At 34.0% G+C, this 23,018-nt stretch overlaps 1 pseudogene; it reads left to right on the top strand.

Annotated features, from left to right (window-relative positions):
• The first annotated feature begins 4,857 nt into the window (after nt 1-4,857).
• Nucleotides 4,858-5,210, top strand: LOC143382308 (small ribosomal subunit protein eS12 pseudogene; annotated as a pseudogene).
• Nucleotides 5,211-23,018: the final 17,808 nt, after the last annotated feature.

The raw sequence follows: 23,018 nt of genomic DNA, 5'->3' as shown, positions 1-23,018 counted from the left end.
GGTTTGTGAAGTAACTCCAGAGAGCCATTAAGTGTGGAGATTCCTTATTGGTTGACTGCTGTATCTAGTTTATATTAATTAAGATAAGCTGTGTGGAATGTATATATACCCCTCCTGTCCTACAATAAATGGCTCCCACTCCTGCTATATCAATGTACACAAGTTCCTTGTCACCCGCCAGTTATTTTGCTGCAGCCGAACTGCGGCATATAAGAGTAAGTCACACAGCAGAAATCAACTCAAAAGCTTTCCTTCAAGAATGGTCGTACTAGATTAATAGAGGAAAAGTGGGTGCTAGGCACATATTAATCCATGCATGGATTAATAGTTACTTTGTACTTTTTAGGCTATAACTAATGCACATTCTTTAAAAAAGGAAGTTGGGAATATAACACTAAATTTCAGACCCATAAATAATTAGGGGAATTCCAAATTTTCTACTCAAGTCTCAGTGATGCCAGGGTGCATCATGGGCAGCTATGAGTGGGTAGTGACAGTCCCTAGAATGCTTCAGTGACAGGCAAATCATGAAACTTCCCACTCAGTGATGCAAAGCAGGGAAGGGTAATTGGAAATCTGAAGGCCTGACTTTTAATAAGGTCAGGTGTAGCTCCCCTCATTTGTTAAATCCAAGTTTTCAAAGCAAAGTAAAATGTAGTGTAGATAAGCAAGAGGCTCAAAGCCCACCAGAGCAGTTCTCCAAAGAAGTTCAAGGAAAACTGCAGAAGAGGGAAGAAATAATGCAAAAGGGTAGTGTAGATCAATTGCTAAAAGTTAGAGCAATTTCAAGTATGGAATTGATGTTAAATGTGAGATGAAGTGAAGTATCCTACATCAAATCAAAAAAAAAAGAAAATTCTATTTCATTGTAGTTTTCATCATTTAAAATACATTTTGTAGGGGCTAGGGATGTGGCTCGTCTGGCATGCACGGGGCGTTGGGTTCGATCCTCAGCACTGCATAAAAATAAAATAAAGATGTTGTGTCCATCGAAAACTAAAAAATAAATATTAAAAAATTCTCTCTCTCTCTCTCTCTCTCTCTCTCTCTCTCTCTCTCTCTCTTAAAAAATACATTTTTTGTAGAAGGAAGTTCAATAGAGTAAAGAAAGGGATAGAGAGGGAGAGAGAGGGTGGTGCATGGAGAAGTACTGAAAACTGAAATCTACCAAATTATGCATGTCTGTACATGAATATGTCACAATGAATCCCACCTACATATATAATTAAAATGTACTAATTGATGATGATGATGATGATTATGATGATGATGATGATTATGATGATGATGATGATGATTATGATGATGATGATGATAATAATAATAATAATAATAATAATAGAAGGGAAATTAGGGGGAGGCAGAAGAGGAGGAAAAGGAAAGCTACTAGAGAATGTGATCAAAATATGTTATGTGCATATCCAAATATAGAATAGTAAATCCCACTATTATAAATAATTTAATGCACCAATAAAAAGAAAATAAAATGCATTTCTTTGGTATTTGTGCTTAGGCAATGGTACAGTATAATTAAAAATATAGCTAAATTTTCTTCTTTATGTTGGCTTAAATTCAATTGTGCAAATTTAAATATTAGGGTTTTAGCCCATCTGAACCAGTTTTTCCTGACGTATTTTCAGATGAATGTTATCAAGTTACATTTAAAAAACATTTATTTTCAAAGCCTGGGATGTAAGTAGGCTTATGGTGAAATCTTATGTATTCTCTCATATTACATGAAATTTGCAAACAGCTGTGGTTAAGAAGATAGGTATAAACTTTTAAATAAGAGAATAAAAATCTAATAAAATGTAGCTTTAGTCAGTGAAATTCTAGCAAAAACCTTTAACATACGCAAAAATAAAGCAATATTCAATATAAATAGCTAGCATTGTAGCTATTGTGCTTTGTAACTTATTCAGTTAGCATTAATGTATTTAAATTTTATGCTAAATTTTAATTTTACTCCATTTAATGAAATGTTGAATTAATATTTTTCTTCAGTAAAAGTATTTTCCTAACCAAGTGCATGCCAGAAGCCCAGTGGCTCTGGAGGCTGAGGCAGAAGGATCATGAGTTCAAAGCCAACCTCAGCAATGGTGAGATGCTAAGCAATCCAGTGAGATCCTGTCTCTAAATAAAATACAAAATAGGGCTGGGGATATGGCTCAGTGGTTGAGTGCCCCTGAGTTCAATCTCCAGTATCAATAATAATAATAGTAATATAATAATAATAATTTCCTGATAATCAAAGTGACGTAAGGTCACAAAGTTTGCTTTATTGTAAAATAACTACTTTGCATTATCATGGTTTTCCTTTTGCTGTACATAAGAATTTCTTGCTATTGTATTACTTCTATCCAAATTAATAACTCAGGAATCAGAATATGGACAACATAGACCTTGAACACTGAATAATACATATATGCATATAACTTCCAAACAAAAATACAAATGAATGAGGAACAAAATACTAAGAGTATGTGGAGTAATGGAGTAATGGCTTAGACCATATGTTTTTCTATTAGTTAGACAGGACCGAGAATAAGACACAGAGCTGTCAAGTGTAATCCAATTTCTCACAATAACACACTGAAATCCAATACAACACCCCCACCTTATCTTTAGGGCATAATGTTCCACTTCTACGTACATGTGTGTGTAAGCATTCTTTTCTGAGGTTCTTAGCCAGTGTAATCCTTCAGTTCCCACGGAGTAATAAATGTTTTCTCATTTTTTTCAGACACATAAACCTTTGACTCTATAAAGGAGGGGTAATAATAAATAGACAAAACACTAATTCATAGAAGTATGTTGCATATGTGTAAATATATACATATATCAATATGTGAGGGGATCCATGTTCATAATGTGTCTCATGTGTAAGCCATATGTGGAGAACGGTGACTCGGATCATGGTCTGTGACTGCCTCCTGGCTGTGACTGCACTTGTGCTAGGCACTTTTTGGCAGAAGTACAGGACAAGATTGCACAGTTGCTTGTGATGCCTTTCCTGAGGAATCTCTGTGCAAAGGCACAGAATTATATCAGTCTTGACCTTGAGTTCAGACACTACCTGCTGCGGATGAAGAAGAATTCTGGGCCTAATAAGATAACCACAATGTCTCACGAGTGCCACAACCTTCAAGCCTGTTGGCTTTGTAGAAACTTTCCAACCAATAACCTTTTGATGATAAAAACCTATGTAATAAACTTGCTGTACTAGCTCTAGGTCAACTGTTTCTCCATCCGAGGATGGTGTTTCACCCGGTACCAGCTTTCTCTCTGCAAATGTTTGTTTTTCTTAATCCCCCATCACTCCTCGCCAGTTTTCTAAGGTTCAGCCATTGCAGGTTGCAGCAGCCACATGTAGATTGATTTGACCTTTTTGAAATTAAAGCACATACTGCACATGATCTCATACCCCTGGATCAGTTCTCAGTTTCCTCCAAGCCCTAAGACATTAGAGTAGCATTTCCCTTCCATATATTCTTTAGCTACTTTTCATCTATTATTCCCGGACTATTATAGAATTTCTAAAACAGTGAACTAAACTTAAAATTTTACTTAAAAAAAAGATTGGTCAATGTAAAAGTGCCAAATATTTTACACAAATTGAGAGACAACAAGGATGCACGTGTGTGTGTATATGTGTGTGTGTGTGTGTGTATGTGTGTGTGTGTATCTAAGAAGCTGCAACAAGACTTATTAAAATATTTTTAAATTTCTTGTCTCAACAAGTACATTCAAGGACTTACTGATTATTCCATCTTTGATAGGTTTATTCTGTTGTTTTCATTGAAGTTGTCATGTAATAGACTCTTTTTTTTTTTTTTTAAACAAATCCAGCTGTGGTTTTATAGCTTAATCACAAATTCTCTGATCCTAAAAAGAGGAGAATATATGAAATCCATGATGATTAAAGTTACTTTGTATTTATAATTTTTAGTAGTAAATACAGTTGACCTTCCCATAGATGGGCTCTGCATCTGGAATTCAAAAAACTGAGGTTCAAAAAATCTTCAGAAAACAAAAAAATGGGTCTGCGCTGAACAAGGATAATCTATTTCTTTTCATCATTATCCCTTAGACAATAAGGTAGATAAACTACTTATGTAGCATATACACTGTATTTGATATTATAAGTAATTTAGCTGTGATTTAAAACATATGAAAATTCAGTGGGGTAGACAGCTCAGTAGCAGAGTCTTTTTTCACTTCATTTTGCTATTTCTGGACTTTCTGAAATATCACTAGAGATGGATTATAACAAGTGCCTAAATAAAAATTTTCTCTTCTTTCAGTAGTTGTTGTGCACAGCCTTTCTTGAGGATCAATGGGATAATTTATTTTCAACCCCTGATTTTTATGATCCAGTCTTTTGTTCATTTTATTCTTCATAACAAGTAATGATTTGCTATAGTAAATATGAAAATGAAGTTCTAGTTTTCTAATTAACATGTATTTTCATGGACAATGTTAAGTGGTTCTGAGTGCTGCATGTTGCCCTGGTTACAACACAATTAGTTTAGTCTTTTTTCCCCTAAATTATCTGTTTTTTATTGTCAATAATTTAAAATATTTTAGCATGTGCAAGACCCTGCCCTCAATGCCCAGAAGCATAATGTGTGTATATGTGTGAGATGTATGTGTATGTGCATATATGTCACATCTGATATATATATATATATATATATATATATATATATATATATAATATATATGCCATATACAGGTGCTCCCCCCACACACTGTATATAATGTGTGTGGGTACCTGCACAGAGGCAGAGGCTTGGGTTGATTCAAGATCAGGCTTCTCCAGCACCCACTGCCATGGATAGCTAGGGAAGGCTTATTGCTGGAGGTGTGATGGATATCAATACTGCTTGACAGGAGGTGCTGAAGACTGCAATCATGGACGATGATAGCCTTGCATGTGGAAGCCAATCACCAGGCGGGTCTTTGTGTGCTTGCATCCAACTGTAATGAGCCTATGGAAGTCAGATTTATTGAGGCCTTTTGTGCTGAGCCCCAAATCAACCTAATTAAGGTTGATAACAACAAGAAACCAGGAGAATGGGTAGGCCACTATAGAATGGATTGAGTAAATATGAAAAGTGGTTGGTTGCAGTTATGTAGAGGTGAAGGAATATGGCAAAGAATCTCAGGCCAAGGATGTCATTGAAGAATAATTTAAATGAAAGAAGTGAGCAAATGAATTTTTGGCTCACATACATTCTCTCTCTCTCTCTCTCTCTCTCTATATATATATATGTATATAATTAAAATTATATATATTATTATTTATTATTATAAATAAATAAATAAATATAAAATATATAAATTATTATATATTATTATAAATATATATAATAATATATTATTATTTATAATTATATAAATTAATATATAATTATATTATATATAATTAAAATTATATATATATATATATATATATATAGAGAGAGAGAGAGAGAGAGAGAGAGAGAGAATGTGTGTGCATGTGTTTGTATAAGAAAATAGTCATGTTATAGGATTATGGGATACATGCAAATATCCACAGGTTTTGTTACAGGGGAGTCTCAGTAACAAATAAAGATACGAGAGTGTATTAAAATTGAACTGGCATGATAAAATACAACCATAATGTAATATATTCATATCTTTTGTAAATTATGAAACTGGGGAAATAAATGTCCTGATATCAGCCTATTCCACCTTTTGATCTTTTGGTGCTCCTCTTGTTCATGCTCAAGCAGAGGTAAGAGAGCCCTGCCATGTGATAGGCTAGAGAAGAAATTTGAGGGGTTGAATAAAAAGACCCTGCAGAGGTAGTGAATAAATATGGTTGGCTCTTGCCCTCATGGAGCTTATAGTCTTAAAGAGAAACAGATTTGATTCTATATCAAATGTCATATAGAAAATATTTCAACAATATTTTGAGTTTTAGTGTCTAGGATGTTTGTATTATGAGACATTTATAACAGCTTCAATAGAAAAATAAAGGTGATTTAATAATAAAACTTCTAAATTGGCATCACTAATCCTGTGCAATTGATTGAGGACTTTTGAGAACATTAGGATTTTAAATCGGAGGAATTGTAGCAAACTCAGGTAGCCCACTCTACTGAGATTCACCCCCACAAGGGTTGCCCTGCTCATGAAGATGAAGTCTCCTATGTCTCTGTCACCTGACTTGGCTGCAGCCTGGATAGAGTTGAATGATGAATAACAAAATGTTTCACCTTGTGAAAGTTAAATAAAAGATGGGCATCTGTAGGCATTCTGGATTTTGAGGCAAGAATATTTATCTGGTTGTTAGAAATATTCTCAGCAAATGCTGGCATTGAGCCACTGAGATTCTAAGAGATAATAATAATGGAAGTATGAAAATTAAGAACATCAAGAAAATTAATAACATTGGTTTCTTTGTTTGCTCATTCTCTTATTATTTATTACATAATATGAATAACATGATCATTGTTCCAGTCTCTCTTCTGGTGGTGATTAATAACCAAAACAGAACAAACCAAAGACTCCTGTGTATGTGATTTATACCCGGTAGAGATGGAAGAAGATCCATATACAATACATAAGGTGTGTAAGGGTGCATGGTTGGGAGTGGAGACTTTAGCAATGGTAATTCCACAATGATTGCGATAGGTCTTTTCAGAAAAGTTTCATTGATCTGAGATACACAGGAAATGGGGTGATGAATATTAAGCACCATTTCAATTCACGTAACAGGTACTATTATGTTCCCAATTTTATAAATAAAAATCATAGGCCTATTTTCACTTCAGTTTGCTTTTTTATACTTTTTGATATCTCATTAGAGACAGATTTTCTCTTGTTTCCAATGTTTGTTTTGAAATGCCTTTCTTGAGTAAAGAAGGAGAGATTTCCCTTCCAACCCTATGACTTTTACAGTCTAACCACTGGTTCATTTTATTTTTCTTTAACAAATATTTTAAATAGTGACTTATTATAGTACATATGAAAATGTAGTGTAGTATTCTGATTAGCATGCATTTTTTTTTGTATCTACAATGTTTAGTGTTTCTGATTGCTACATGTTACCCTGGCTGAAAGACAATTAGTATAGTCTTTTTTTCCTCTTTATTATTTAATTTTTATTTTCAATAAGTTATGATGCATTGACTCATTCAAAAATTAAGCATAGTTGAACAAATGATAAATTTTTTCCCTAAGTTAGTTATCCTTGTATCATTTTAGATTATATGGAATACTTCCCCACCCAATAAAAAAAATTAAGCTTAAATTAGATGTGTTTTGTGACTCCAAACTCATTTATCAACTGTATGAAAAAATAAATGCAATTGTAATTTCTTTCATGTGAATGTCATGGGTTTTACTGGGATTTGTGCTCCTATTGGATTTATTGCATTCCCATCAATCAGGAGGCATAAGATATCATTAGGGATGTGAATAACATAGGTGGTCTCTTCATACTCTCATTTTGCTCTTCAGTAGTGCAAACAACAGAAAGCAGTTTGTACCTTGTCACAAAATACCTTCTTTTTTAATTTATTGTAATGTGTATTGAACCCAGGGTCACTTTAACATTTTACCACTGAGCTACATCCCAACAATTTTTATTTTTATTCTGAGACAGAATCTCACTAAATTTTTTATGCCCTTGCTAGATTGCCAAGGATTGAACTTGTGACCCTCCTGCCTCAGTATCCTGAGTTGCTTTTTTTTTTCTTTCCAAAAATGGATTTTTTTCTAATGACAGAAGAGTACACATTATGGCTTGACAATTCCTTTCATTCCAACTAATTCAGAGCATGAAGAAGTTTGGGCCATAATAGTCAATGCACACGTAAGTAATATTTCCTCTTAGGCTGGATAGCATTAAATGCATATTATAAATATATGGATGGCCAATTGATATTTCCAGCATTCTTTAACCTTGGAAAGAAAGCAATTTCAGTCTTAAAGCCAATGATGACAGTTGTCTCAGTTCATTTTGGTACAAATATGTATGGAAAAGGGTAATATCAAAGAGTAACATTTATATATTTTGAATAAGGAATCCAGATACATGAAAAACCTTAATTGCAGCTCGATATCTTAAAAGTTTAATATCATGAAAATCTACTTACTATTTCATGATGAGTCATTAATATCCAATTTCACTTATTCCTGGGAAGACCTATTTCATGTATGCTGGGTAAACTTAAGATATTTTGCTAGTATTATGAATGACAGTATAAAAGTAAATCCAAATTTGGGATAATTTTTTTTGTAACAATAAGTGTAAGAAACTAATGTTTACTAGTTGTTTTTTAGCCAATGCGTATATGAGTGTAAGAAAACTAACAGTTGGATATCAGGCTTCTGTATTACCCAAACACTCACATATAAATACTCAATACGATCTTTTGGCCATATTGAATTCTCTTTTTTCTTTCTTTCCCTCTATGTATATGTGTATGTGTGCATATATGTTATGATATGCATATATATGTCATAGATACACAGCTATATTATATAATACATTATAAATTCTTAATGTTTATTCAAATGCTATTATGAAGTTTCTATATCTAATTTAGAGATGAGAGAATATCTTTGGCTTGAATAGCTACCCTATTTTTACTTCTTTCATAATGAATAGAACCAGTATTTTAAACTGTGACTGATATCAGAGATGACAACAACAAACAAAATAGTAAACATTCATTGAGAGTTTATATATTTGCTAGGAGGATACTTCACCAGCGTTGTTTTTATTTTAAAATAACAATAGCTCTATGAAGACGCTTTTATTATCATTGTCTTCTTTTGATAGATAAAGAAAGACAGAAAAGCTCTAAGAAGTGAAGACAGAGAACAGCTGGGAACACAACTATTTACCTAATTTCTTGAAGGGCTCCCCAGTACACAACATAATCTGTTCAAGCATTCTTAAATTCAATCCACACCAATTTATTTTTACTTGTATGGGTTTCAGAAGAACATCTGTCAGCAATCCTTGGAACATATACAATATCATTACAGAAAACAGTTCACAAATAGTTTTAAGAGACAGTACCTAAGACTTGTTATGGTATATTTAGAGGGGAATAATAGTATATTTAGAGGGGAATAAGATATCCTCTTCTGCATATGCAATGTTGAAATAAGTGAATAAAAAGTACAAACAAGACCACTACACACAAAGTTATATTTCTAAATCTTTGAAGCTGTTTTTGATGCAAGTTTGATAACAAAATTGTTTTTTATGTTCTCAAACATTTTGCTCTTAAACATTGAGTTTGCAAATGCCCCTAAAGCATGTCAGATCCTGGTTGCAGTATTTCGAGGCAGAATGATAAATTTCCTACAGACTCAGCTCCTTGTTCTGATGGAAGTGGTCTGTCACATCCAGGCCACCAGAACCAAGAGCAGAGGAATCTGTTTTTCAGTGGTGGTGCATCTGTCAATGTTTGTGGGTTGCACAGGAAGAAAACATCATGTTCTACCCAACCTTACAATCAGCTGTCATTGTGAGTTGGACAAAATGTCTAAGAATCTAAGACAAAGATAAATTTACAGGAGAGCTACTTTTAGCAGAAATAAGAAATCCAGTAAAGAGAATATTTACCATCAACTGGCCAAACTTCAGCAATTTAAGTTTCTAATTGCTTCTTATTCAGTGTTGCCTGACAAGATCGAGTACTGTGCTAATATGTCTTAAATTCCAGCAAAACAGGGAAATTTGTTTTATTTTTGTTCTGGAGGCTGAAGATTTTTCCTAGCAGTCTGGATGGATAACAGTGTTTCTCTTGCAGCACCAACTTTTTTTGTTCTGTAATCCTATGATAGTGACAAAAAAAAATATTTTGGATAGAACAGAAACTCCAACTTAGACATTCTAAAATAAAAATACTAGTTCTTAATTTTGAAATATTATTCCTATTTTCTATTATTTTACTTTTCACTATGAATCACATTTACAGCCTCACATATGATTCTACCCTTTACCCTGTTTTTGAGAGGTTGGATTCCTTCAATTTATATTTGAGAGACTAGTATGGTAAACCAAATCTAGCTGTATGGTTACAGTACATTTAGGAAACTGTTACAGAAAATTTTACTTTTTTCCAAGTTGAGGAATTAAAATCTTTTTAGCCCCCTATCAGCATAAGCTTGCATATATATAGCTATACATTGAACATAAAAAATTGGCTAGTTCCTGTTTGGTACCTAACCAAATGTGACTGGCGAGGTTCACCAAAGGAAAACATGAGGGTCCAGGTAAGTGATGGCAATGATTATGACTTTTATTTATGAGGCTTCTTTGCATCATTTCCAAGTTGAAAGTCTAGGAAAATATTAAATCTCTTTTGGACCTAAGGTATTTTCTGCCTCTGAAAAGGATATCCAAGTTTTTGTTTCGATTCAAAATTCTCTAAAGTTATTATTTTACAACTTGCTCTCAAATCACAAATATTTTTAAAAATAGCAACTTCATGAAACATTAGAAAGTATTTCCAAACACAAAATTCAATCTCCATCTCTCTCTCTCTCTCTCTCTCTCTCACACACACACACACACACACACACACACACACAGAGATACATTTCTCTTGGCATTACAAGTGATCTTGCATTGCATCTTTTTTTCTCCCACTTTTCCTCTCTCTTCAGTTAAATAGACACAAATTGCAGGAGTGAAGATTTTGAGACGTTAACTTTATTCACACTTAATGAATTTGGGGAGTCTATGAAGGGCCAAACTTTTTTGTTAAATTAAAAATGAAGAGTGGTTTGAAGGAGCTCACTTGATATGAAAACTTTTATTAAATGGTGAAGACTGACAGTGGAATTCATTAACTGGTGACATTTTCTATGCCAACATAATGAGCATTGTGCTAAAGAAGCAGGGTTTTGACTGTAGCCAGGGAAAATTTTCTTTTTCATTTTTTTAGGAATCAGTCACTGGTCCTGATGTCAGAGTTACATATTTAAAGAGCAGAAAACTCAAAAAGGGCAAAAGGCCGTGAATGTGTACGTTCTAATTTTACATTCAAAATATGCATTTTTAATATTCCAAGAAGCTTCAATGTTTAAAAATTGTCATAATGAATGATATTTTAGTTTTATTTCCTGAGATAACTTTATCTTTTATGGCATGAAGTCAGTTTTCTTTTTTTATTCCCATTTACTGCAAAAAATATGATCAATGATATTATGACAACTGTTTACTGGTCAAGCTGACTGGTCGGGAATGATGGATTAAAGACAGAAATTATGAGTAATAGAAAGTCCAAATGAAGAAATTTTTCTCTTGCTTACACTTTTATTAGTTGTTTTCAAACTTTTCCAAACCTATAACAGATTTAAATCACATATAAGGTAGAAATTGTTTTCCTCACTTTATAATCTATTTCTAAAATTCAATTTCAAATGCTTGTTGTTTGAATCTTTAAAATTATGTTTCATTTTTCAGCATTATCAGAAGTAATAATTATAAGTCAAAAGATGAATATTTATAAAATAAAGTGTAAATTAATATCTCAATAAGATATTCTAATACCTCAATAGAAGATTTTGGGTGAATAAGAAAACTGCAGGTTTACAAATCAAAACTGAATTCAAGAAGCAAGAAACACACTGAGATTTTATCTTACTCTAGTCAGAATGGCAACTATCAAGAATACAAGTAACAATAAATATGGGCGAGGGTGTAGGGAAAGAGGTTCACTCATACATTGTGGGTGGGACTGCAAATTGATGCAATCACTCTGGAAAACAGTACAGAGTTTTTTTTTAGAAAACTTGGAATGGAACCATCATCTGACCCAGTTATCCCACTCCTCAGCATATAACATAAAACAAACTCACCTACAGCATACTAGAGTAATGCAGCTACATCAATGTATATAACAGCTCAATCTACAACAGTTAATCTATGGAACAAACCTAGGTGCCCTTCAATAAATGAATGACTAAAACATATGTGGTATACAAGATGGAGCATTACTCATCCATAAAAAGAATTAGTTATGACTTATGCAGGTAAATGGATGGATCTGGAGACTATTATGCTAAGCAAAATAAGTCAAACCCCCTCCAAAAAAATGAAAGACCAAATTTTCTCTGATATGTGGATGCTAACATACAACAGTGGCAGGGGAGAATAGAAGTTCATCATCAGACAAAGGGGATTGAAGGGAAGGGAGGGGGACAAGAATCGGAAAGACAGTGGAATGAATCTGACATAAATTTCCTATGTACATGTATGAATACCCCACCGTGAATCTCCACATCCTGTACAATCACAAGACTGGGATCCTAACTAGAATAAGATATACTGCATGTTTGTATAAAGATGTCAAAATATACTCTACTGTTTTGTATAACTATAAAGAACAAATTAAATAACAATTTTAATATGTGATCTAAGGTCCTGCACTAATAGTAGGTCATGACAAGAAACAACTGAATTATTAAGAGCAATAAAATGCATTTGAAGCAATGGGTTCCGAGGACATGGGTGTATTTAAAGATAGAACAGTGAATTCTTCCAAGTTCACACTTCCTCTCCTAATACCAATGCTGCTAGAGTTTCAAAAACAGAAAATGACTCTGGGTAATGAACATAGGAAAGGAATTTTGGAATTCAGGCAACTCACAAATTCATGTGTAGGCAAAGAACCAAGTTTAAGTGGGGGCCAGGGATGACAGAGCAGAGCAGTCCAAGGGAGCTTCATGGCAAAAACCATTTGAATTTGTGAATGTCTCCGTGGTTTCTGTCATTTTCTTATTCTTGGATGACTTGTATCATGACTAGAAATCATGAAAGAAGCATTAAGTTGTATGTCACCACTTAAAGTGGTGTATCTTGATTTAGGATGGACAGAAACTGAGTTCAGATATCAAGGATGCTACTGTTTCTGGGTGGCCATGATGGTGACCTCTTCTCTGACCCCACCATCCATCAGCCTGGTGAGCTTTTGGTAATCCACACACTTCTGCTGACTCTTGCCCCTCAGGCTCTTAAGGACACAACTACTGTCCTCACCTACATCATGGCTGCAATCATGTTTCACTTGAACAACGAATATATTTTTCTATGTCTGAGTATTGTGTCTTCATTTTTCTCCCCACTTCCCATGAGTCTATAAATAAAACGTTTTTAAGAAAACTAATCACTCACAAATTTTAACATTCCCCTTGATTTATTTGTATTCTCTATTTTAAGATCCAAAAGTAAAAAAAAAATAATAATAAAACTCCCAGAAATAAAGGACCAACCAACCGGCCACAAACACTATATTCTTTATTTCTTTATTTTATATTGTTTGTCCTGGGAAACAGTCTAGTACAGAGTAGAAATGCAGGTGCTCCTCAACTTACGATGTGGTTATATCCTGATAAATTAGTTGTGAGTTGAAAACATCCCATTTCAAGAGGCAATTTAGTACACCTGATCTAAAAGAGAGCCCTGGTTAGCAAAGCAATACATGTTGGCAGTGAAATGTCAGCAGCTCCTCTTGTGTGTGTAGCATACTGTGAGCTGCTCCTGTGCAGAATCAACCGAGAGGATTGTATTCCATACCATTAGACTGTGAGAGATAACATCAAAATTAAAAATCCAAAGTATAGTTTCTGTTGGATATGTTTTCCTTTTGCACCACATGGAAAAGTTCTAAGTGGAATAACTGTAAGTCTGGAACAACATACCAAACCACTTAAGATATAACATAAAACAACACTGTTTCTGGTATATGTGTAGTACATTGTACGCCTCAGCTAAAGATGAACATTCCTGGTGTCTGGGATATGCTGCATAATAACAAGAGCAGTGAATGAGAGAGAAGAGAATGTAGTTGTGATCTATGTAAAAAAGGACTGGATTGGTTTTTTGAAATTTGTGGGTGCTCTGTGTTAGAGAAATGAGGTTCAATTGACTATTTTCTCTTTTGTGTTTTATGGTTGAGAATTTACAAAATGAAGATATAAAAATGAAAGCAGAATATATATTATGATTTTGGACCATCAGAAATATTGAAAAATTATTAGTTGAAACATCATAAGTCAGAGGCCATCTGTGTTTTTGCTGAATAGATAAATGAATGCTTAACTTCACATCTGATATCAAATCTTCCTAAATTCCTTATCTATTAAGTTTGGCTCAGTCATCAATTCATTCTGAGCTCCCAGGATATCTTAGTATCCTCTCTCTGTATTTTGGTATACCTAGGATATTCTTCTGTCACAATAATTGCTACATTATTTTGGAAATCTGTTTGTCTTTCTATCCCACAAACCATAAGCTTTCCAAAGATAGAATCTATGTCTTTTTATCTTTACTGGCTAGATCTTGGAAGCCTTCTATGAAGGGGTTAATTCTCCATGAGCCAGACTGCTGGGGTTCCAATCCTAATTTGGTCATTTGTCACTGCTAATCTTGTCACAGAGTTGTCTGAGTATGTTAGCCAACTTTCTGATACTATAACAAAATAGGAGAGATAATCAATTTAAAATCAGGAGAGATTTATTCTGACTCGTAGTTTTGGATATTTCAGTCTATGGATGTTGGCCTCATTGCTTTTGGACCTGTGACAATGAAGTACATTATGCATGGCAGAGGAAACCCATCTACGTCATGGCCAGAAATGAAAGCGAGAGAGAGAGAGAGAGACACACACAGAGAGAGAGAGAGAGAGAGAGAGAGAGAGAGAGAATCCCATAAAATCCTGCAGAACCATACCTCCAATGACCTAAGATCTCTCATTAGACCATGCATAGTATAGTTTCTATCACCTTTCAACAGTGCTGTGCTGGGGACCAAACCTTGAACACCTGGGCCTTTAGGAGTCATTCCAGGTCCAGACTGTATTACTGAACCAGAGATCACCAACTATGGTGAGGTTATGGTAGCTTGGGAGCTGAGATGCTGTATACTGCTATCAGGAAGGTTAACTTTACAACAATAATTTCTAGGGTGCAGGTGACCTGAGGTTGGTGGCAGGTGGGCACAGACAGGGCCAACGTAAAAGGAACCGGTTTTCAGACCAGGAGATACAGGGAACTGTAGAGTGTGGGTCTACCCTGAACAAAATACAGGGTAGTAGTCCTGGGAAGGACCATGACTGTGAGTTCAGTAAGAGAATGGGCATTCTGATAAGAAACTACAGCAGAGTACCTGTCCTGTGAGATTCCTTAACAACCTCTGGAAACCAGGTAGATGCATCCAGAAGATACAAGGAGAAGCATATCACAAACCAAAGGAGGGGACTTTTTTATGATCTTATTGTGCTTTCAATTACAATGCTTAAGATCATGCTTTGCACAGAGAAGAAAAATCCAGCGAATGCAGATCAATCAAGGCAAAGAAAGTAAAGAGGAGGAGTCTTGGAGATAAGTTGATATAAACTGATGATTTGCACAGCCCAGTAATTTTGTATAAAGACCCTTCTAATGTAATACTTAAATGCTGACACTCTGTGAAGTTACCTAAGAAGATGGAAAACTGTGACTATATGTGAACTTCTACTGTTTTTCTAAAATGAGGAGAAGTGCAGTCTCAAGATACCTTGTATCTTTCTGGCTACATTAATAATCCTCAAAATTAGTCGCAGTCCCAATGAATATTCTATACTCAAAGATAAAATCCTAATGCTATATTTCAACAGCTTGGAAATAAAATTAAAATGGGTGAGAGGGGGCTAATAAATGGCTTTCATACATATATACTATCTGTAATTAATTGGTCAAGCAGTGGTGGTTGACATCTATGGCTTCCTGTTTTCATTACATGTTACATATTTATTTTACTCTAAGTCATAACCTCTGCTGGTCTTTGTTCTTTACATGGTGGAGTAGACCAAGCCTTCATTTCTCAATGATTTATGTCTCCAGCCACTCTGATAGGTAACAGACAGATGTAAGCAGTGGAAACCTGAGGTTAACAGGATAATGCTATAAAGCGGTCCCACTGAACTGACCCTTACACGTTTTCTTTGAAAAAGGATTTGCATGCAGCTTGTCCTGACTTATGGAAGGTCAATAGAAAATGCTACGTACTGCCTCCAGCAACCAGTTATCTGCAGGAAAAAAAAATGTAGGTACAAGGTCTCTACCCTGTTGATAAGAACATGAGTTACTTTAAAGGGGAAATTTTTGTGAACTTTACACAGACCAGATTTCAGAACTCAGGGAGATAGGATCATTGGAAGCAAATGCCCCAACCATAAAATCTGTATGAATAAGTTTCAGTTAATACCAGTCAATGGGGGCCAAAGTGACCCAGAGTTGCTTTGTGTCTTTATTATTTCATTATAACAACAAAAAAAAATCTTCACTCCATGGTGAAGATCATGTATAGTGGAGACTTAAAATTTGAGTCAAACATACAGTCAGCCGAAAGTTAAGACAAGGACTTGGGTGGAAACTTCTCTGAAAACTTCCCCAGACCCCCCAATAAAGCAAGAGGTAAAGAGAAAGGTGTCATCCCTCTCCTCTCTGAAAGGACCCACTTTCTCCCTGTAGAGTGTCCTTCTTGTCCCTTTTCTTATCCCTCCTAATAAAATCCTGTGTAATAATATGTGTACCACTTTAAAAAATATTTCCAGCATTATTGCAAGAATTGATGAGAGAGGGTATCGTCAGTCATTCCATTCCAAGTTTTCTGAAAATCTCCATACTGCTTTTCAGAGTGGTTGCACCAATTTGCAGTACTTCCAGAATGTATGAGTGTACCTCTTTACAAACATCTTCGCCAACATTTACTGTTACTTGTATTCTTCATAATTGCCATAATCCATATTCTTCATAATATAATTACTTCATAATTGGAGTAAGATGAAATCTCAGTGTAGTTTTAGTTTGCATTTCTCTAGTTGCTAGAGATGTTGAACAATATTCATATATGTCGACTAATCATTTTCTTCTGTAAAGTGTCTGTCCAGTTCCTTTGCCCATTTCTTGATTGGATTACTTGTTTTTTGGTGTTAAGCTGTTTGAGTTTTCTATATATATCCTAGAGATTAATGTGCTATCTCAAATGCAAGTGGCAAAGATTTTCTCCCATTCTGTAGGCTCTCTCTTCATGTTCTGGATTATTTCTTTTCCTGTGAAGAGTTGAAGTTTAATTCCATCCCACTTACTGATTCTTGATTTTACTTCTTGTGTTTTGGAGGTCTTGCTATGAAAATCAGTTCCCAAGCTGACCTGATGGAGATTTGGGCCTACTTTTTCTTCTAGTAGGCACCGGGTCTCTGGTCTGATGTCTAGAAATGTGATCCAGTTTGAGTTGAGTTTGGTGCAGGGTGAATGATAAGGGATAAATTTCACTTAAGTACATATGGATTTAGAGTTTCCCCAGCACCATTTGTTGAAGAGGCTATCTTTTCTCCAATGTATGTTGTTGGTGCCTTTGTCTAGTATGAGATAACTGTACTTACGTGAGTGTGTCTCTGTGTCTTCTATTCTGTACCATTAATCTACACGTCTCTTTTGGCACCAATACCATTATGTTTTTGTTACTGTTGCTCTGTAGTATAACTCAAGTTCTTGTATAGTGATGCCTCTTGCTTTGCTTTTTCTCACTAAGGATTGCTTTGGCTATTTTGGGCCTCTTGTTTTTACAAATGAATTTCATGACTGCCTTTTCTATTTCTATCATGAACATCATTGGAATTTTAATAGGAATTGCATTAAAACTGTATAGCACTTCTGCTAATATGGACATTTTGACAATATTAATTCTTTCTATCCAAGAACATGGGAGATCTCTCCATCATCTAACATCTTCTTCAATTTATTTTATTTTTTTTAATTAATTTTTATTGTTGCTTGTTCAAAACATTACATAGTTCTTGATATATCATATTTCACACTTTGATTCAAGTGGGATTTAATTTATTTTTTAGTGTTCTGAAGTTTTTGTTGTAGAGGTCTTTTCCCTCTTTTTTTAGATTATCTCCAAATATTTTATTTTTATGAAGCTATTATAAATGGGATATTTTTTTTCTCATTTCTCTTTAAGTTGATTAGTCATTGATGGCAGGAACACAATTGAGGGAACCCTTCCAAATTCCGTCTATAAAGCTAATATCACCTTGATACCAAAACCAGAAAAAGACACAGAAAGAAGGAAAAAACCCACAAAACTTCAGACCAATATCTTTCATTAATATAGATGCAAAAATTCTTTAAAAATACTGGCAAATTGCATACAAAAAATCGTGAAAAGATAGTGCACCACGATCAACTTGGGTTCATCCCAGGGATGCAAGGTTGTTTCAACATATGGAAATCAGTTGTAAACATAATTCATCACATGAATGCATAAAGACAAGAAACACATGTTTATCTCAAGAGATGCAGAAAAAGCATTTAACAATATACAGCATCCATTCATGTTCAAAACACTAGAAAAACTAGGAACAGTAGGAACATATTTCAATAATGTAAAAGCTGTCTATGTTAAACCCAAGGCCAACACCATTATAAACAGAGAAAAATTGAAAACACTTCTATTCAACATAGTCCTGAAAAGTCTAGCCAGAACAATTAGACAGGAGAAAGAAATTAAATGGATACAAATTGGAAAAGAAGAACTCAAATTCTGTATTTGCTAACCACTTGATTCTATATTTAGATGACTCCAAAAACTCCATCAGAAAACTTCTAGCACTTATAAATGAATTCAGCAAAGTAGCAGGATATAAAATGAACACTTATAAATCAATTGCATTCCTAGGCAAGTTATTTTGAAACATTATTTCAGTTATCTGAAATACTTTTTTGAAGGGTTTTGCAAACTTCTTAAAATCTATGTATGAATCATCTAATGGACCATGAGAGTTAGTTTAAAAATGACTGAAACAAATTTCCTTTCAATTGTTATACTGTTCATTTGAAAATTAAGAAGGCTGAGTACAGTGGCACAATATCACAGGGATGTTTCCTTGTTTTCTCTCACAAACCAAGAATTCTGAACAGAGGCTCTTCAAGGTCAATATGTTAGTTTGATAACCTCACAAATGTCTTTCCTACTCTACTACAACTAAAAAGAAGTTCTTTTCCTTTGTGTTCATTATTGTTATAATTTAATCTGCATTTTGAGCAAAACAAATGAAGGGAAGTCAGAGCAATAACAAGATACAAAAACTGTGTGCTTGTTAGGCTTATTGCTTTTTACAATTAAAATCAACAGCGTTAATTTTTTTTACAATTACAATTAACAGTGTATGCCAGTGGTGTGTGCCTGTATTCCCAGTGACTTGAGAGGCTGAGACAAGAGGATCACAAATTTGAGACCACCCCTAGCAATTTAGCAAGGACTTGAGCAACTTAGCGAGACCCTGTCTCAAAATTAAAAAAAAAAAAAAAAATTTAAAGGGCTAGGGATGTGGCTCTGTTGTGATTAAGCGCCTCTGGGTTTAATCCCCAGTAACAACAACAACAGCAACAAAATTTTTTTCTATTTGTTCTCAAGTTAAGAGAATGACCAAATATAAAGCATTTTATAAGCTATTCTAAAATAACAAAAAAACTCTAGAAACATAAGCTATAATTATCTGCCATTTTTACCCCAACAGAAGCAGAGCATTTTTCATTTGTATCTATTATAAATGAATACGTAGATGCATACACATTCTTTAAAATACCTCAGAGCATATATAATATTCAATCTAAAAAAAAAAACAAAAACAATTAACAGCGTTTCTGGATTTGGTGCAACCGTGCACCAACACATCATGCCTGGGCTGGGCATATGTAACATGACTGCTTCTAGCTGCAAAGTGCTGACTCATTCAAAATCTATATTCAGTTATTAAGTAACAAAAGAAGATAAGGTATTGATTAGGCAACCAGCAGTGTCTGCCATAGAGAATTATTTAAGGTCACTTTTAGCACTTTCATTATAGATACTTAATTCCTTTTTCCTTTTAATCTTTAAAAAGCATCTACCCTTAATTGTAATAACTCTTTTTGTCCATTTGAAATTAATATAGGCTAAAAAAGAATAACTTTACATGAATCCAAAAAGATATTTCTTTAGTAACTGGTATGAATCACACTATTTTATCCACTAAAGATATACTGATAATCATGTAATGCACAGTATTACATTCATGGAGCTTATATTCAAACTTCTGATGTATAGTAAAGAATCGTTTTATGGTGGGGCCTCACAAGGAAATTAATTTCTGTTATCTCATGACATAAAGTATACATTGTGGTAGATTCACTTTTTGATATTTTGCTATGCATCAATACATTGTATTACTTTTGTACCATCTTTGGAAAACAGAGAAATTAGTAACTCAAATAATTTTTCGTAGTTGGATAACTGACTATAGCTGAAAGGGGCATATTGCTAAAATGAATTAATTCTTTTAAATTAATTTATTTATTTTAATTAGGTATATATGACAGCAGAATGATTTTGATTCATTGTACACAATTGCAGCACAACTTGACATTTCTATGGTTGCACATAATGTAGCGTCACACCATATGTGCAGTCATACATATACCTAGGGTAATGATGTCCATCTAGTTTCACCATCTTTTCTGCCCCCATGGACCCTCCCTACCCTCCTTCCACTTTGCCCAGTCAAAGTTTCTCCATTTTTCCTCTGCCTCCCTCCTCCCCATTATGCATCAGCATCCACTATCAGACAGCACATTCACCCTTTGTGTTTTGGGGGAATTGGCTTACTTCACTTAGCATTATATTCTCCAACTCCAACCATTTACCTACAAATGCCATAATTTTATTCTCTTTTAATGCTGAGTAATATTCCATTGTGTATATGTATAACAGTTTCTTTATACATTCATCTGTTGAAGGGCATCTAGGTTGGTTTCACAGTTTAACAATTGTGGATTGTGCCACTATAAACATTGATGTGGCTGCACTACTATAGTATGCTGTTTTTAAGTCCTTTGGGTATAGAATAAAGAATGGGATAGCTGGGTCAAATGAGGGTTCCATTCCCAGTTTTCTAAGGAATCTCTATATTGCTTTCCAGATTGGTTGCACCAATTTGAAGTCCCACCCGCAATGTATGAGCATGCCTTTCTGCTACATCCTCACCAACATTTATTGTTGTCTGTATTCTTGATAATAATTTTCTGTTTATGTCTTGGAAAAGTTTTAATTTCTTCTTCATTTTAGAAGAATACTTTTGCTGAACATAGAATTCCAGGGGTCCTGCCTCTTCCACTAATCATTTTTAAACACAGCATCTTATTTCTTCATAGCATTTACTACTCTCTGTGACAGTTTTAACAATTTTATCTTTAGCAACATTCATTGATAAATTAATTCTTAAAACTATCACAGAGAGTAGTGAATGCTATGAAGAAATAAGATGCTGTGTTTAAAAATGATTAGTGGAAGAGGCAGGACCCCTGGAATTCTATGTTCAGCAAAAGTATTCTTCCAAAATGAAGAAGAAATTAAAACTTTTCCAAGACATAAACAGAAAATTATTTTCTAGCAAAAATGCCTTGCAAAAAAATACTACAGGGAGTTTTTCAGGTTGAAATAAAAATATATTAGACAGTAATTCAAATCTACATGAAGAAATAAAAAGCACTGGTGAAGGTAACAATATGAAGCATAAAGTGCAGCAAATGCAGTTTTGGTTTATAAAACTTTTCTTCTCTTCATTTAAAAGACCACTGCATAAAGTAATATAAGTGCAATGATAAAACTATGTTGATTGCTAAAAATAAAATTTGTAGGACCAAAATAGTGATATTCCTGGGGGTTGGGTAAAACAGGTATATGGGAAGAAAATATTTTATATATTATTAAAATTAAATTTGTATTAATCTGAAGTAGTTTGATTTGGGTTAAATGTCAGTTTTGATCCATAAAGTAATCACTAATAAAATTTTTAAAAAGTAGAAAAAAAGAAAAAAAAGAAATTGAATTGACAATTAGAAAGTCCATTTTTGAAAAACCACACAACAACCATTATACTTGGTGGAGAAAAAAAGGAATGTATTTCCCTTTAGATCAGGAACAAATCAAGAATTCCCACTTTCCTACTTTTTTATTATTATGGATGCATAGTAACCAAGACAGTGTGGTACAACCATAAAAATAGTCATATAGATTATATGGAAAGATTGGATAGTCCAGAAATAAGCCCTAGAGTCATGTGTGGTAGTGTTTGACCACAATCCCAGCTGCTTGGGAGACTGAGGCAGGAGCCTAAGAAGGTTGAGGCCGTCCTGGGCTACACAATGACACCTTGGTCTCAAAACAAAACAAGCAGAACAAAATAAGCCAGAAACAATTCCTATATTTCTGTATTTACATGGCCAATCAAAGTTTGAGTGAAGCTTAAAACCAGTTTAATAGAGAACCGTTTGTTTTTTTCAACAAATGGGAATTCTGGAAAATACATGTGCAAAAAGCAGAAGAAAAAAAAAAGAAAAGGAAGCTTTTCTTTTTCTCTCTACTGGGCTAGGTCACAGTACTCAGATCTTTGACGAAACATCAATCCAGATGTTGTTAAGATTCTTTTTACAATAATAATAAAAAAATTTAAAAAAATATAAATAAAATCCAGCTCCCAAGGAAGAAATAGTAATATATATATATATATATATATATATATATATATATATATATATATATATTCTTTTTAAAGATGAGATTTGCTTAAAATCAATTAAAAACCTTCATAAAAGCAGAATACCTTCTAGAATGTCGGTAGGCCCCATTTGACGGGTTCCCAGGTTTTAAGAGAAAACTTCTGAGATCCTTCAGGAAGAAGGAATTTTGCAACGTTAATTATCCTTGAGTCTCCAGTTTGCTGATCTGCCTGGAGGAATCACCTGAAAGAATTCCTGAAAATAAATCTTTTTTTTATTCATTTATATCCTATTTGTTCTGCTGTCTTCATGATCCAGATGAGTGCATCTTCCTTACTCCACAAGCAACACTTAACTCAAAATGAATCATAGATCTAAATGGAAGAAATAAAATAAAAATAAAAAACTTGGAATAAATCACAAGTATAAAGCTT

This window comes from Callospermophilus lateralis, chromosome 16, assembly GCF_048772815.1.
Source record: "Callospermophilus lateralis isolate mCalLat2 chromosome 16, mCalLat2.hap1, whole genome shotgun sequence".
NCBI lineage: Eukaryota > Metazoa > Chordata > Mammalia > Rodentia > Sciuridae > Callospermophilus > Callospermophilus lateralis.
Note: the sequence above shows the minus strand (reverse complement) of the source record. Positions and strands in the feature narration are given on the sequence as shown.